Below are 13,735 nucleotides of genomic sequence, written 5' to 3'. Positions count from 1 at the left end.
CGTGAATTTTCAAGTTTTTTTTCCTTGAATAGACATTTTTGCTGTTTTAATCTGTTACAGGTACGTTTATAAGATTTGTGTGATCGCATTCATATATAAGTGAGATATATTTTGAGTGTGTGGATAACTTTATCCACCACACAAAATACAATTCTCTGTGACAATGAATACAAAGCCTGGTCGTGCTGCACGTGCAGCACAAGGAGCTGACTCACACTCTAATGACACCAGTGGAATAGCTAACAATAAGAATGGCATGTCGAGTAACATCGATAAACAGACAGGAGCTTCTCGTCGTTTTGGGAAAGAATGTACCGTGGTGATTGATGTATAGGATGTGAAGAAAATAAAGGCAAGTGATATTATTAGAAGTGTAGAAGAATTAACCGGAGATATGTCGGTCTATGCAGTTGTGCCCAAAGGTGCAAATTTGTATGAGGTCACACTACCAAGCAAGGAAGTAGCATATAATATCTTGTGTGGAATTGATATTGGAAGTGAACACTTTGATTGTACTCTCTTATATTCAGACACTATTATTGTGTCTATACTTCATTTACCAGCATACATCACCGATGATGATATAAGTATGAAGCTCGGTGAATACGAAGTAGAACTTCTTTCTCCCATTCAACGCAGATATTATCCTGGGACTAGTGTGGCTGATGGGACTCGTTATGTAAAATGTAAATTTCCACAGCAGGTAAAATCCTTGCCTTACAGTCTGAAATTTCAGACTGTCAATGGTCAGCAATACTTTAGAGTATTACACGATAACCAAGTTAAGGTATGTTCTAGATGTCTAGATCCGGGACATGTTGTAAAAGACTGCCCTGATTTTGTATGCTACAAGTGTGGGGAGCAAGGCCATGTAGCAAAAAATTGCACAAGGCAAAGATGTGACAGTTGTGGAAGTTTTCCTCTAATGTGTACATGCAGGATATGCGACAAATGCCACAAAGAGGCGCAAACATGTATGTGTTACAGAGAGGCCATTGCAGGCATTCATTCGCAAGTTGATGATGCTACGAGGGAAGACATATTGGAGTTACCGAGTGACGAAGATGATAAGGAAGAAATTGAGAATGCAAAACAAGATAACGAGAGTGGAGAAAGTGGGGAAGAAAATGAAAGAAGCGGAGTTGATATGACCAATGTAGAAATAGAATCTGAGGAGGAAGTAAACAACAATCATACAATTGGAGATGGATCGGGGACAGATTCAGATGATGACAGGAAGATGGCTGCAGACGTTGTTGAAAGATCAAACGAATCACGTACATGTCAAGAAAACGGTACTGATATCGAAAATTTCAAAGTAGTACAAAGGAGGAGGAGAAGGTTTAATCCAGTACCTAACCTGAAAATGAATAGCATGCGACGAACACCTATTAAGAAATAATCAAACACCCAACATTATTTAATACTTTCAATGCACTCATCATAATTATGGCTTTAAATATTGTATCTATGAATGTAAATGGCTTGCGTAATTTGAATAAACTAAAGTCTGTTTTAGAAATATTTAAAGAGAAAAGAGGCCATATTTTATTATTGCAAGAAACCTTTTGGGATGATGAGTTTGCTGAAAGTATAAGAGAAAATGAGATTTGGAATGGTGACATATTTTATAGTAATGCTGACAATAGGAGGGCAGGTGTTGCTGTTTTAGTAGTGAGAGAATTGAGAAATAAGGTGACACAAGAAATGATTGAAAAGGGTAGGATTTTACATCTTAAAATAGCTATTGATGATAAAGTGATTGATTTAATCAATATTTATGCTCCAAATGTTGTGAAGGAAAGGTAAAACCTTTTCATGAAGCTAAAGACATATTTACATAACAGTACTAGTGATAGCACTATCCTGGCTGGTGATTTTAATACAACTTTAGCATGTATTGATCGACATAACAAAGCCTTACATATTGATGATGTAGCTGTGCGTGAACTTTATAAAATTATTCATGATAGGAATATTACCGATTTATGGAGATCACGAAGTCCTAGTACTCGTAGTTTCTCCAGAAAACAAGTTGTACTAGGCGAAATGAAGCAGAGTAGAATAGATTATTTTTTGATTTCCTCAAAATTGCATTCCAATGTACAAAATATTTATTATGCAGATACATCCTTTAGTGATCATTCTTTTGTATACCTTAAACTAAATACCTGCAAAGTGGAAACAGGGCCCGGATTATGATACTAAATAACAATGTTCTTTTTGAGGAAAAATATGTACAAAGAGTGAAATCAATTCTTACCGAGGGAAAAACTGACGAAATGTATTTCAGTGAACCACTCATTTGGTGGGATAATGTAAAATACAAAATTAAAAAATTTTCCCAAGTATACTGTACAAGAAGAAATAAGGAAAGATTACAAGAATACTTTACATTGCAAAATAAATTAAAATCATTTTCAGAAAAAGTCGCAAATAAAGAATCATATGACATTAACAAATATGAAGAACTTAAACATCAGCTAAGTGACTATGAAACTGATTTTTGTCGGGGTGCTATATTGAGATCTAAGGCGAAATGGGCAATTGAAAGCGATAGAAATACTAAATACTTTCTAAATCTTGAGAAATATCGACACAACAAAAATGTAATCAATGAATTGATAGATGATGATGGTGTAATTATTTCAAATGCAACCGGAATCTTAGATGAAATACATCAGTTTTATAGTCATTTATATTCTTCGGTAACTGTTGATGATAATTGTACTGATTCACTTTTAAATTTTGTAAACTGTTCTGTATCTGATGAGGATAAAGATATGTGTGATGCCATAATAACAGTTGATGAAATACATACAGGTATAAAAGGGATGGCTAAAAATAAAAGCCCCGGCCCGGACGGATTGACAGTAGAGTGGTATTGTAAATTTTATGATTGTATATATGATATTCTGTTGCACATCTTTCAGAGTGTTAAGAATGACAATATTATGTCGAGATCAATGAGATTTGGGGTTATATCATTTATTTATAAAAATAAGGGGGATAATAGAAGGTTGCAAAATTGGCGTCCTATCAGTTTACTTAATGTAGATTATAAAATTTTGGCAAGGATTTTGTCTACACGTTTAAAAATGGTATTACCCAAAATTATTTCTCAAACTCAGACATGTTGTATAGTTGGGAGAGATATTGCTGATACTATAGTCACTGTAAGAGATATTATAGATATGGTTGAGAGAGACAATCTTGAGGGATATATCTTAAAAATTGATCAAGAAAAAGCGTTTGACAGTTTGCCACTCATATTTGATTTCTGTTTTACGAAAGTTCGGGTTTGGTGACAATTTTATTCAGTGGATAAAGATATTTTATAGTGAAATTAAAAGCAGTGTTAAATGCAATGGTCATCTAACGAAACCCATTTTAATTAAAAATTCAGTCAGACAAGGTTGTCCTATATCAGCAATGTTATATGTATTAGCAGCAGAACCCTTAGGACTCGCTATCAAAGCAAATCCAAATATCAAAGGTATTCCACTCCCACTATCTAGTAATACAAGTAAAGTCTTTCAACATGCAGATGATACAACCTTGACATTAGCGGACACACAATCCATTAATCAATCTTTTAATGTACTTGACTTGTATTGTAAAGGATCTGGTGCAAAAGTGAACAAGGAAAAGACAGAACTTCTGTGTATTGGATCTGGTAAACTTACTGATGATTATTGCAAGCAATTACAAATTCAAATGTGTGATCAAGTCATCTTAATTTTGGAAGCTTATGTTGGAAAATGTGCAAAGTTATGTGAGCAACTTAACTGGAATGATAGATTGTCTAAAATTAAAAACTTATTGCAACTGTGGTCACAGAGATATTTGACAATACAAGGAAAAGTAACAGTAGTTAATACCTTATTAGTTTCTAGAGTATTGTACATAGTGTCAGTTCAGCCTCTTCCTGATACGATTGCTGATGAATTGAAGCAATTATTTCTCAAATTTATCTGGTCAGGAAAGTCCCATTTGGTTCACTATTATACAATAATTGGTGATAAGCGAAATGGCGGACTACAGTTAACTGATATAAAGATGAAAATGTATGCATTCATATTAAAATTTTTAAAAAGATACTTTGATGTGAATTGCCATGCTATGTGGAAAACTACCTTTGATCACTTTTTATCTACTGTTCTGAACATGAGGTTGACCAAAGAGTTGTTTCACATGTCTTTAAATAAGCAACAATTGAATACCCTACCTATATTTTACAGAGAAATGTTTCAGGCATGGGAAAAACTTAGAAATCATATCGATATAAATATTGATGTGAGGAATGTATTTGAACAACCTCTCTTTTTAAATCCTAATATTACATGTGCTGGTAAAACGTTGTTTTTCGCAGAATTTATAGAAGCAGGAATTGTTCGTGTTCAGGATATTACATATGAATTTGTACCTGGAATACTACCTTATAGAGCTATTCAAGAAATGATATACAAATCAAATTCTGAGATCAAAACAGATAAGATAAAAAAAGACTATACTTGCATAATAGAAAGTATACCATTAGGCTGGAGAAATATTGTTGCAACAGAATCAAAACCCACTGTAACCAATGGGAGAAATATGTTTCTCAGAGTTAATACCAAATTATATGACCTCTGTTTATGTACAACACAACTATTTTACAAGCTTTTATGTACTTTCATTTTTCAAGAACCAGCTTCTGTTTCCTTTTGGAGTAAGGTATTTAGTATGGAAACGCATAAATACTGGAAATATATACACTTGCCTTTCAAGACCCCAGATTGTGTAGATTTGGATTACAGAATAATGCACAATCGAATATTTACAAAAGAGAGACTGAAATACTATGGCAAAATTGAAAATGACTTATGTCCAGTGTGCCAGTTGGAAACAGAGGATTTATTTCACATGTTCTTGAAATGTCCTGAATTAAGCTCTTTTAAGAATTATATTGTATATATAGTTGAGATTCTTTTTAAAAATTGTAGAGTTGGTGTTCTAAATAGACTTCCTTTGAACAAATGCTCATGATAGGATATAACAAAGAAACAAAATCAGTCAATATTTATTTTTTGAACTACATTCTTAGCATTGCTCGATTGTGTATTTACAAAAGAAGAAACAGTATGTCGTTATTAGGGAAACAAATAGACATCGAAAGATTGTTCCAATATTTGACTAGAAAATATATATTATATGCATATCAACATTACAAAGACAAAAATCAAACTTTTATTACAAAGTATTTTGTAAAAGATAATCGGTTAATGAGAATAGAAGAGGAGAAATTGTTTATTACATTGTAGAATCATTGTTTTGTAATATAGCATTACAAAATGTTATTTTAGAATCATTGTTCTGTAATATAGCATTACAAAATATTACTGTAGAATCATTGTTTTGTAATATAGCATTACAAAATACTATTGTAGAATCATTTTGTAATATAGCATTACAAACTACTATGTATATACTGACTGTATACTTTTAACTTATATACAGTACAAAACGTTTTTTAAATAAATAAAGAAAAAAAAAAGTATCCCCGCCTGTCACGCGGGAGACCGGGGTTCAATTCCCCGCCGGGGAGTCCTAATAAAAAAAAAAGCGCGTTCGGCTGTTAACCGAAAGGTTGGTGGTTCGAGCAAACCCAGGGACGATGACTCTTATTTTGCTCCTGTTCATTTGAGTTTTTCATTCTTTTCTACCATTCTCCGGAAGAAAAAGCAAGCGTAATATATGTACATACATTGTTTAAGCATCTTTATTGCATTGTTATACAATGATTCAAGTAGGTAAATTTCTTTTACATAACCTTGACACTGACGACAAGCAACAAGTAGGCTTATGTACTTAATGCAGTGTCATAATAGATGCATAAAAGTGTTTTCAGATATGATATTACACACCATTTTCCAATATGACCATCACTCAATTTTAGCAGTGAAAATAGAATCAGGCCAAAACTACAAGATATATGCATGAAACCGAATGATTACAGACAGATATCCAAATTGGACATAAATCCAATGTATTCGAGGCGAGAAGAGCGATAAAATGCCTTATTTGCGGAATGATGTCAGTTTTCTACAAATCGAAATTTACCCCTTTCACTACATGATCTGTACATCTCTTAATTACGTGGTTTATAATATGGCCCAGTGAACATTTTAAACTGCAGAAATTGCTTTATGCTTATGTGATCACGCACTCCACTACCCATTGGCTGACCGTTTGAGACGAAATCTAGATTGCTGACCATACCCATTTCTGACACGTTCGCACTTTGTCTCACTTCCATAAAACCGGTCATTTTGACTGTAGAGCTGACTAATTATTGACCAAGGGATATTGCTCTTCAGGTCTCTGTGGCGCAATCGGTTAGCGCTTTCGGCTGTTAACCGAAAGGTTGGTGGTATGAGCCCACCCAGGGACGATGACTCTTATTTTGCACCTCTTCATTTAAGTCTTTCATCCTTGTCTACCATATTCCCGATCAAAAAGCAAGCATAGTATATGTATATATCTTGTTTAAAGCATGTTTATTACATAAGTATACAACGATTGAACTACGAAAATTATTTTGACATTACCTTCACACTGCCGCTAAGGAACAAGACGACTTTTGTACTTAATGCAGTGTCATAATAGATACATAAAAGTGTTTTCAGATATGATATTACACACCATCTTCCAATATGATCATGACTCAGTTTTAGCAGTGAAAATAATCTCAGGCCAAAACTACAAGTCATATGCATGAAACCGAATGATTAGAGATATACATATCCAACTTGGACAAAGATCCAATGTATTCGAGGCGAGAAGAGCGATAAAATGCCTTATTTGCTGAATGATGTCAGTTTTCAACAAATCGAATGATACCCCATTTTCTATATGATCTGTACATCTGTTAATTACACGGTGTATAATATAGCCCAGTTAAAATTTTAAACTGCAGAAATTGCTTAATGCTTATGTCATCATGCACTCCACTACCGATTTGCTGACCGTTTGAGACGAAATCTAGATTTCTGATCATAACCATTTCTGACACTTTCGCACTTTCTCTCACTTCCATTAAAACCGGTCATTTGGACTTTGTAGCTGACTAATTATTGACCAAGAGATATTGGTCTTCAGGTCCCTGTGGCGCAATCGTTTAGCGCGTTCGGCTGTTAACCGAAAGGTTGGTGGTTCGAGCCCACCCAGGGACGATGACTCTGATTTTGCTCCTCTTCATTTGAGTTTTTCATTCTTGTCTAAAATATTCCGGAAGAAAAAGCAAGCCTAATATATGTACATATATTGTTTAAGGCATCTTTATTGCATTGTTATACAATGATTCAGCTAGGAAAATTTATTTTACATAACCTTCACACTGACGTCAAACAACCAGTAGGCTTATGTACTTAATGCAATGTCATAATAGATGCATAAAAGTGTTTTCAGATATGATATTACACACCATTTTCCAATATGACCATCACTCAATTTTAGCAGTGAAAATACTCTCAGGCCAAAACTACAAGTCATATGCTTGAAACCGAATGATAAGAGACAGATATATCCAAACTGGACATAAATCCAATGTATTCGAGGCGAGAAGAGCGATAAAATGCCTTATTTGCGGAATGATGTCAGTTTTCTACAAATCGAAATTTGCCCCTTTCACTATATGATCTGTACATCTCTTAATTGCGTGGTTTATAATATGGCCCAGTGAACATTTTAAACTGCAGAAATTGCTTTATGCTTATGGCATCACGCACTCCACTACCCATTGGCTGACCGTTTGAGACGAAATCTAGATTGCTGACCATACCCATTTCTGACACGTTCGCACTTTGTCTCACTTCCATAAAACCGGTCATTTTGACTGTAAAGCTGACTAATTATTGACCAAGGGATATTGCTCTTCAGGTCTCTGTGGCGCAATCGGTTAGCGCGTTCGGATGTTAACCGAAAAGGTGGTGCTTCGAGCCCACCCAGGGACGATGACCCTTATTTTGCACCTCTTCATGTGAGTCTTTTATCCTTGTCTGCCATATTCCCGAACAAAAAGGAAGGATAATATATGTACATATATTTTTTAAATCATGTTTATTGCATTATTATACAACGATTGAACTACGAAAATTATTTTCACATTACCTTCTCACTGCCGCTAAGGAACAAGACGACTTTTGTACTTAATGCACTGGAATAATAGATACATAAAAGTGTTTACAGATATGATATTACACACCATCTTCCAATATGATAATGACTCAGTTTTAGCCGTGAAAATACTCTCAAGCCAAAACTACAAGGCTTATGCATAAAAGCGAATGATTAGAGATAGATATATCCAACTTGGACATAAATCCAATGTATTCGAGGCGATAAGAGAGATAAAATGCCTTATTTGCTGAATGATGTCAGTTTTCAACAAATCGAATGATACCCCATTTTCTATATGATCTCTACATTTGTTAATTACGCGGTGTATAATATGGCCCAGTTAAAATTTTAAACTGCAGAAATTGCTTAATGCTTATGTCGTCATGCACTCCACTAACGATTGGCTGACCGTTTGAGACGAAATCTAGATTTCTGATCATAACCATTTCTGACACTTTCGCACTTTCTCTCACTTCCATTAAAACCGGTCATTTTGACTTTGTAGCTGACTAATTATTGACCAAGAGATATTGGTCTTCAGGTCTCTGTGGCGCAATCGGTTAGCGCGTTCGGCTGTTAACCGAAAGGTTGGTGGTTCGAGCCCACCCAGGGACGATGACTCTTATTTTGCACCTCTTCGTTTGAGTCTTTCATCCTTGTCTACCATAGTCCGGAACAAAAAGGAAGCGTGATATATGTACATATATTGTTCAAGGCATCTTTATTGCATTGTTATACAATGATTCAACTACAAAAATTTATTTTACATAATCTTCACACTACCGACAAGCAACAAGTAAGCTTATGTACTTAATGCAGTGTCATAATAGATGCATAAAAGTGTTTTCAGATATGATATTACACACCATATTCCAGTATGATCATCACTCAATTTTAGCAGTGAAAATACTCTCAGGCCAAAACTATAAGATATATGCATGAAACCGAATGATTAGAGATATATATATCCAACTTGGACAAAGATCCAATGTATTCGAGGCGAGAAGAGCGATAAAATGCCTTATTTGCTGAATGATGTCAGTTTTCTACAAATCGAATTATACCCCTTTCTCTATAGGATCTGTACATCTCTTAATTACGTGGTTTATAATATGACCCAGTGAACATTTTAAACTGCAGAAATTGCTTTATGCTTATGTCACCACGCACTCCACTACCCATTGGCTGGCCGTTTGAGACGAAATCTAGATTGCTGACGATAACCATTTCTGACACTTTAGCACTTTGTCTCACTTCCATAGAAACCGGTTATTTTGACTTCAAAGATGACTATTTATTGACCAAGTGATACTGGTCTTCAAGTCTCTGTGGCGCAATCGGTTAGCGCGTTCGGCTGTTAACCGAAAGGTTGGTGGATCGAGCCCACCCAGGGACGATGAATGCTATTTTGCACCTCTTTATTTGCGTCTTTCATCCTAGTCTACCATATTCCGGAACAAAAAGCAAGTGTAATATATGTACATATATTGTTTAAGGCATCTTTATTGCATTGTTATACAATGATTCAGCTAGGAAAATTTATTTTACATGACCTTGACACTGACGTAAAGCAACAAGTAGGCTTGTGCTTAATGCAGTATCATGATAGATGCATACAAGTGTTTTCAGATATGATATTACACACCATCTTAAAATATGATCATCACTCAGTTTTTGCGGTGAAAATGCTCTCAAGCCAAGACTACAAGACATATGCATGAAACCGAATGATTAGAGATAGATATATCCAACTTGGACATAAATGCAATGGATTTGAGGCGAGAAGAGCGATAAAATGCCTTATTTGCTGAATGATGTCAGTTTTCTAGAAATCGAATTATACCCATTTCTCTATATGATCTGTACATCTCTTAATTACCTGTTTTATAATATGGCCCAGTGAACATTTTAAACTGCAGAAATTGCTTTATGCTTATGTCATCATGCACTCCACTACCGATTGGCTGGCCGTTTAAAGGAGACTAGAAAGAAAAATTTGCCTTTTATGTATGTAATTCTCTATAAATTTTAATTGGACTGTGATGTGTATAAATTATATATCGTAGAAGGGTAGTGATTATATTGCGCGGAAGATACCACTATCGCGTAAATTGTCGAGTTTTTCCGAGCTTTGATGAGACGATAGATGACGTGGTCCTGTGACGCAGTACTAGCCAGTCCTCAAATACAAACATACATGGCGAGCGAGACAAGAGGAGTGAAGGTTTGGGTTGCTCATTCAAAAGTTGAATATGCTTCCGAGTTATGCTCATAACTATATCTGTTGAACTGTGTGTTTAAGACCTGACAGCAGAAAAGTACAACAGTAAGAAGGTGCTCATATTTCATATTTTGGAATTGAAAAAAAGCAATGTAATTTTTAAATAAATACTTATGCATCCTGTGCTGTGCACAAATGTGATAAGGATTAAGTGATGGTGCCCAATGTAAAAATTAAAAATTTACCACAATGCAATAAATTCATTTAAGAATGATGTAAATGACATATTCATTACACAAGCCCGGACAGTTCAAGCCGGGAGAAAAACCTCCCGATTTTGGGGGTATTTCCACACCTACCTCCCGATCTCGTACTATCTCCCGAGTTTTTGCAGAGAACTCCCTATTATAACATTATGTCTGCCAATTTTCATTTCTCAGAAGAAGAGGAAAAAAAAAAAAAAAGCACCATACATAAATATATAGAACGTATACAATCCACAGATGCCATATTCTACTTTATCACTTGTGAATATTGTCGTGACGAAATAATAAATATCAAACTAGTTTTTTTCTCTCCAGTAAATAGAATGTTAAGATTAAACATTATTCACGTAAATTTCATACTTTTTCAAACACTACAACAGAATTGTAGTAATAAAAACATTAAAAAAATAAAATTGTCGCCAATTGGCCTAAATCCCATGAATGATCACTGTGAACGTGGCCTACGTTTCTCTGCAAAGAAAATCAATCTCCATTTCCACCAAAGAAACTGCCAGTTAACGCCTGACATTCCTCTACCGTATATGTAAAGTTTAATTACCATGATTAAATTAAAAGAAGGAATAAATGAAAATATGTCACGCAGTATATGTGCCCCCAAAGAACTAATTCAGAATAAATATTGTATTCAGTAAACAGTGTTACACGCCTTAAGACTGAAACCTAAGGAAATAAGGTGGGATTTAAATGTGGGAAAAACAGATTTTAACTGTTAAAATGAAGTCCTAGGCATCGTAAGTTACAATAAAATAGGGCATCGTTTATTTTCCAATCAATACTGATGTTTACATATACATATTGTAGAACATGGTTTCTTTGAAGTATGTCGGAAGAGCAGTCCTTTTCACAAGATAAATGAATTGATAAGGATTAACTGTTAATTAGCCACACTGGCCTTATGCTTGTGTACTCAAGTCTAACCATTAGCTATTATGCAGTTTAGCCACAGCTGACCAGAATAAGATACAAGGGTCTTGTCCTGGGGGATAATAAGGCGTATCAGAGGGGAAATGGCGCGTCCAATGGGTGCTCGCACATTGGGGCAAGGGATGGGGTCAATTGTAGCCTCCTCCAATTTCTATTGTCAGCCAGTTAAATTGAAACTTTGATTTTATAACTGACCTCTTTTCTTTTTAGTCGCTGCTATTTAAACATCCTAAGGGATAGTTTTATATCAGTTCCAATCATTACAGATTACCGTTTATACATACTACGTGTAACAGGCATAGACTGATTATTATGTTTTATTTTTAAATTTTTATTTAAGATTACTGAAAATTGTGTTATCTCGAAACATGACCGTGTCAGTGGTTTAAAATCTTATTTGTAGATAAGCTTTCATTTGATTAAAACCAGATCTCAATTTCACCTAGGACAGTGGTGATTTGATTTCGATTGTGCCATGTTAAGGCATGTACGTCAACATCTTGAATATACATTTACTCTTTTCATCAGCGCGATCAGAGTTTCCTCAGGCAAACAATTTTTTTCCGACAAACCCGACGGGGACCTAACTTTGAATAGAGGATGGGCCCGAACTAAAATTAGAGGGGCCCCGAGAGTCGGGCTATCATATTTTTTCCGGGTTCCTTTTCGTAACATTCCTTTAGAAATGTAATGATCATAGTGTGCTGTATGGTGTGGCTTTGAAATTGACTCGCTTGTAATAATGTATCGATACATTCTTTATGCCTTTATTTTTGGAAAAGAAAAAGAAAATGTTGTCCACAGTCTTTTCTTAATGTGCTATTACACCCGTAAGTAACGCAAAACGGCATTGTCTTTTACTCTGGCAACTCCCAGTTGGGATGCTGGAGTCGCTTCTATGACGTCACACCCGAAAGTAACCGAATAGGCGTGGAAATTTTGCATACAAGGTCACGGAAATTCAGCTCCTAGAAGATATGCCTATATTTAAATATTGGCATTACGGTCGCGGATGATACTTCAGAATCAGGTTTTCTTCTTTACTGCTTTTATTATTATTCTGTATTTCCATTGGTTTCTGGTCTCCTTTAAGGCGAAATCGAGATTTCTGACCATAACCATTTCTGACACTTTCCGACTTTCTCTCACTTCCATTAAAACCGGTCATTTTGACTTTGCAGCTGACTAATTGTTGACGAAGAAATATTGGACTTCAGGTCTCTGTGGCGCACTCGGTTAGCGCGTTCGGCTGTTAACCGAAAGGGTGGTGGTTCCAGCCCACCCAGGGACGATGACTCTTATTTTGCACCTCTTCATTTGAGTCTTTCATCCTTGTCTACCATAGTCCGGAACAAAAAGCAAGCGTGATATATGTACATATATTGTTTAAAGCATGTTTATTGCATTAGTATACAACGATTGAACCACGAAAATTATTTTCACATTACCTTCACACTGCCGCCAAGTAACAAGACGACTTTTGTACTTAATGCAGTGTGATAATAGATGCAAAAAGGTGTTTTCAGATAAGATATTACACACCATCTTCCAATATGATCATGACTCAGTTTTAGCCGTGAAAATACTCTCAAGCCAAAACTACAAGGCTTATGCATAAAACCGAATGATTAGAGAGATATACATATCCAACTTGGACATAAATCCAATGTATTCGAGGCGAGGAGAGCGATAAAATGCCTTATTTGCATAATGATGTCAGTTTTCTACAAATCGAATTATACCCCTTTCTCTATATGATCTGTACATCTCTTAATGACGTGGTTTATAATATGGCCCAGTGAACATTTTAAACTGCAGAAATTGCTTTATGCTTATGGCATCACGCACTCTACTACCCATTGGGTGACCGTTTGAGACGAAACCGAGATCGCTGACCATAACCATTTCTGACACTATCGCACTTTGTCTCACTTCCATAAAACCGGTCATTTTGACTGTAAAGCTGACTAATTATTGACCAAGAGATATTGCTCTTCAGGTCTCTGTGGCGCAATCGGTTAGCGCTTTCGGCTGTTAACCAAAAGGCTGGTGGTATGAGCCCACCCAGGGACGATGACTCTTATTTTGCACCTCTTCATTTAAGTCTTTCGTCCTTGTCTATCATATTCCCGATCGAAACGGA

At 35.5% G+C, this 13,735-nt stretch overlaps 7 non-coding genes across 7 annotated transcripts; all 7 read left to right on the top strand.

Annotated features, from left to right (window-relative positions):
* Positions 1 to 6,359: 6,359 nt before the first annotated feature.
* On the top strand, positions 6,360 to 6,433 carry Trnan-guu (transfer RNA asparagine (anticodon GUU)). Its single transcript has one exon. It is a non-coding gene; the product is annotated as a tRNA-Asn (tRNA).
* Positions 6,434 to 7,140: 707 nt separating this feature from the next.
* On the top strand, positions 7,141 to 7,214 carry Trnan-guu (transfer RNA asparagine (anticodon GUU)). The gene has a single exon. It is a non-coding gene; the product is annotated as a tRNA-Asn (tRNA).
* Positions 7,215 to 7,920: 706 nt separating this feature from the next.
* Positions 7,921 to 7,994, top strand: Trnan-guu (transfer RNA asparagine (anticodon GUU)). Its single transcript has one exon. It is a non-coding gene; the product is annotated as a tRNA-Asn (tRNA).
* Positions 7,995 to 8,701: 707 nt separating this feature from the next.
* Trnan-guu (transfer RNA asparagine (anticodon GUU)) lies at positions 8,702 to 8,775 on the top strand. The gene has a single exon. It is a non-coding gene; the product is annotated as a tRNA-Asn (tRNA).
* Positions 8,776 to 9,482: 707 nt separating this feature from the next.
* Positions 9,483 to 9,556, top strand: Trnan-guu (transfer RNA asparagine (anticodon GUU)). Its single transcript has one exon. It is a non-coding gene; the product is annotated as a tRNA-Asn (tRNA).
* A 3,253-nt stretch (positions 9,557 to 12,809) lies between these two features.
* On the top strand, positions 12,810 to 12,883 carry Trnan-guu (transfer RNA asparagine (anticodon GUU)). The gene has a single exon. It is a non-coding gene; the product is annotated as a tRNA-Asn (tRNA).
* A 708-nt stretch (positions 12,884 to 13,591) lies between these two features.
* Positions 13,592 to 13,665, top strand: Trnan-guu (transfer RNA asparagine (anticodon GUU)). The gene has a single exon. It is a non-coding gene; the product is annotated as a tRNA-Asn (tRNA).
* The last annotated feature ends 70 nt before the right edge of the window (positions 13,666 to 13,735 follow it).

This window comes from Sinohyriopsis cumingii, chromosome 15, assembly GCF_028554795.1.
Source record: "Sinohyriopsis cumingii isolate HCF-2022 chromosome 15, ASM2855479v2, whole genome shotgun sequence".
Taxonomy (NCBI): domain Eukaryota; kingdom Metazoa; phylum Mollusca; class Bivalvia; order Unionida; family Unionidae; genus Sinohyriopsis; species Sinohyriopsis cumingii.
This window is presented reverse-complemented; position numbering and strand designations above follow the sequence as displayed.